Raw genomic sequence first — 3,756 nt, 5'->3', positions numbered from 1 at the left:
GTTGCTTAGTCATGTCCTAGAGTACGTAGGTACCCACTAAATATCAGTTCAGTACTGACCGCCAGCTACTTGCTGGTGCCAAGTCGCTTCAGTCGTGTCCGACTCTTAGCGACCCCATGGACTGCAGCCTACCAGGGTCCATGGGAGTTTTCAGGCAAGAGTACCAGAGTGGGTTGCCATTGCCTTCTCCAGCCAGCTACTTAAGCAGCCAATAAAATGTTCCTGTATAATTCCTCTACTTGACCCCCCACGCCTCCAATCCCACTTCCCTTGGCTGACCCCCCACCTCACTGATCTGTTTCATAAAGGATTAACCTCAAACTCTCCATCTGGGTTGAACTCATGATGCAGATTACCCATATCCTAAAACTACAATTAGAGGAAAATACTACTTTAAATCTGGGAACAAAATTAAGTGGGAACAAAAGGAAGCAGTTTACTCTCTTGAGTCTGGATATGCTGATGCAACACAGGAAGTGCAAAAGCTGCAGGTTCTGCTTGATTGGTAACTGAATTAAGTAGATTTCAGTACTTGCTTTAGTGACCAGGTCTATTGATCATTAAATAACTTTCCCAGGACTAGGGAAAAATGAAGTCCATAAAAATTCTTAAGTTTTCCACTTCTCTTTTCTTATGCATCATTTGCTTTGCTTTCCTGGTTGACTTGAAAAACCCTAAAAAGAATATATTGTGATGAATTACTCATAATTTGGACACCTTTGACACCAATTTGCCTAGTTACAGTAACTAACTTGTTTTACATTTTACTTAAAAAGCTAAATGGAAAGTTTAAAATAATTTGTTGCACTTAACTATCACCTTCAAAGGTATGAAATAGTTTTCTAGCATAACTGTGAAATGATCAGAAAATGGTCATAGAAATATCTAAAATTTGGCAAGATTTTAGACCATTTTGGAGTAAATGGACAAGCACAAATACATAAACATGATTTTTTTAAGATTGCATACATATGCATGTTTTGTGAGTAAGTTTCAGAGACCACAAGATGCCACTTTTAAATACTCTAGGGTACATCTCCTAAGGACAAGGGCATTCTCCTCTATAACCACAATATCATTATCACACCCAAGAAAATTAGTAATTCCACATGCTCAGTCATTTCAGTCATATCTGACTCTGTGACTCCAGGCTCCTCAGTCCATGGGATCCTCCAGACAAAAATATTGAAGTGGGCTGCCAGGCCCTCCTCAATAATTTCACAAATTTTTTTAATATACAACCTAGATTCAAATTTTTCCAGTTGCTGAAAAATGTCTTCCATAGATTTTTTTGTTTCTTCTGATTCAGGATCCAGTCACTAGTGACATGTTGTATTTAGTTGTAGTATTTAATTGTAATATTTGTTTTAGTCTTTTAAAATCCAGATAGTCCTCCTGCTATTTTTTTTTTCCCATGACATGGATTTATTTGAAGAGTTTATACCAATGGTCTTGTGGAATGCCCATATCCTGGGTTAGTTTGGCTGTATGGTGAAATATTATGGGCAAGAGTGTTTCACGTGTGATATCATGGGCTTCTTATAGAAGAATCATATCAGGATGTAAATAGTGTTTGCTTGTCCCAGTATTTTTGATAGTAAATTTTATTACTTGGTTAATGTTGGGCGATTGCCGTATTTCTTCACTATAAAGGTCCACTTACATGCATGTGTGTTCAGTCGCTTCAGTCATGTCTGACTCTTTGCAACCCTATGGACTGTAGCCTGCCAGCTCCTGGTGTCCATGGGATTCTCCAGGTAAGAATACTGGAGTGGGTTGCCATGCCCTCTTCCAGAGGATCTTTCCCACCAGGACTGAACCTGCGTCTCTTATGTCTCCTGCATTGGCAGGGGAGTTCTTTACCACTAATGCCACCTGGGAAGCCCCCAAAATTCTGAAAGAGATGGGAATACCAGACCACCTGACCTGCCTCTTGAGAAACCAGTAATGCAGGTCAGGAAGCAACAGTTAGAACTGGACTTGGAACAGCAGACTGGTTCCAAATAGGAAAAGGAGTATGTCAAGGCTGTATATTGTCACCCTGCTTATTTAACTTCTATGCAGAGTACATCATGAGAAACGCTGGGCTGGAAGAAACACAAGCTGGAATCAAGATTGGCTGGTGAAATATCAATAACCTCAGATATGCAGATGACACCACCCTTATGGCAGAAAGTGAAGAGGAATTAAAAAGCCTCTTGAGTGCTCGCTTCGGCAGCACATATACTAAAATTGGAACGATACAGAGAAGATTAGTATGGCCCCTGCACAAGAATGACACGCAAATTTGTGAAGCGTTCCATATTTTTGAGATGGCTTTTGGAAAATACTCAAAGATGGGGGCTGGTTTCCAGGGGAAAGAACCATATGATCTGAAGGTTGGAACTTTTTGTCCTACCCCACTCCCTGACCTCCAGAGAAGGAAGAGGAGCTGGAGGCTGAACAATGAATGGCCAATGACTTAATCAATCTTATTTACGTAATGAGGCCTCTGTAAGAACCCAGAATGATGAGACTCATCATCACTCTCTCAGAGGGAGTTCAGGTTGGTGAACATGTGGAGGTGATGGGAGAGTGGTTTGCCTGGAGAGGGCGTGGAAGCTCTGTAGAACTTCTCCCATACCTTGGCCCTGTGTATCTCTTCCAGCTCGCTGTTCCTTAGTTATATCCTTTTATAATAAACCTGTGATCTAGTAAGTAAAAAAAAAAAAGCCTCTTGATGAGAGTAAAAGAGGAGAGTGAAAGGTTTGGCTTAAAGCTCAACATTCAGAAAATGAAGATCATGGCATCTGGTCCCATCACTTCATGGGAAATAGATGGGGAAACAGTGGAAACAGTGTCAGACTTTATTTTTTGGGGCTCCAAAATTACTGCAGATGGTGACTGCAGCCATGAAATTAAAAGACGCTTACTCCTTGGAAGAAAAGTTATGACCAACCTAGATAGCATATTGAAAAGGTGCACTTACCCCTTCATAATTACTGAATGGTGAGGAGGCTGAGTTTTACAGACCATATGGATTTATTTTTCCCCATCAACAGTTTACCCAGGAAGTTTGGTATTTATTGATACTGTCTAAACAAATGTATACCGCAGACGCTGCAAAATGGTGATTTTCTAATTTTATTATTCCTTCTACATGTATTAGCTGGGTACTTCTATAAGGAAGAGCTTTCTATTTTTCTTTTGGCAAACAGATTTCCTTTCAGTTCAAACACTAGGATAAGATAATGAGGCCTTTTCTAAGGTTTCTTCAAGTCCCGAGATCTAACTTGGCTACCAGAGTAGTTTAGGATAATAGTCTTACAGATGGAAGGCGGGAGAGGGAGGGAAATGTCTGAGTTGATAATAAAGCCTTTGTTCTGCATGTGTCAGAGGAAGATAATGGGTAGGAAAGCAATAATGCTTTTGATTTGCTCACAAGGTTCTTGATAATATTGGCAGCAATAGCCAGAAATGGTATCACTTTCATATAGTTTAAAGTTGTAGTAAGTACTTCATTTTTGTGTTCTATAGCTATAATGTTGCCTCCTGGATTTTATATCATTGACAATTTGCCCATACTCCCTCCACATGCAAGGTTACTGACAAATAGTAAATTTATGTATTTCTTTATTTATTTGCCTTGGATCTTAGCTGCTGCACACGTGATCTCGCTTGCATCATGTAGGATCTTTTGTTGTGGCATACAGAGTGAAGTTGTGCGTGGGCTCAGTATTTGTGGTGCCCAGGCCTAGTTGCTCCATGGTATGTGGA

The 3,756-nt window shown here is 40.2% G+C and overlaps 1 non-coding gene across 1 annotated transcript; it reads left to right on the top strand.

Moving 5' to 3' along the window:
- Positions 1–2,202: 2,202 nt before the first annotated feature.
- Positions 2,203–2,309, top strand: LOC133235791 (U6 spliceosomal RNA). Its single transcript, XR_009732656.1, has one exon. It is a non-coding gene; the product is annotated as a U6 spliceosomal RNA (small nuclear RNA).
- The last annotated feature ends 1,447 nt before the right edge of the window (positions 2,310–3,756 follow it).

This window comes from Bos javanicus, chromosome 22 (assembly GCF_032452875.1).
Source record: "Bos javanicus breed banteng chromosome 22, ARS-OSU_banteng_1.0, whole genome shotgun sequence".
NCBI lineage: Eukaryota > Metazoa > Chordata > Mammalia > Artiodactyla > Bovidae > Bos > Bos javanicus.
The sequence above is the reverse complement of the archived record's forward strand: the minus strand, read 5'-3'. Positions and strand labels throughout refer to the sequence as shown.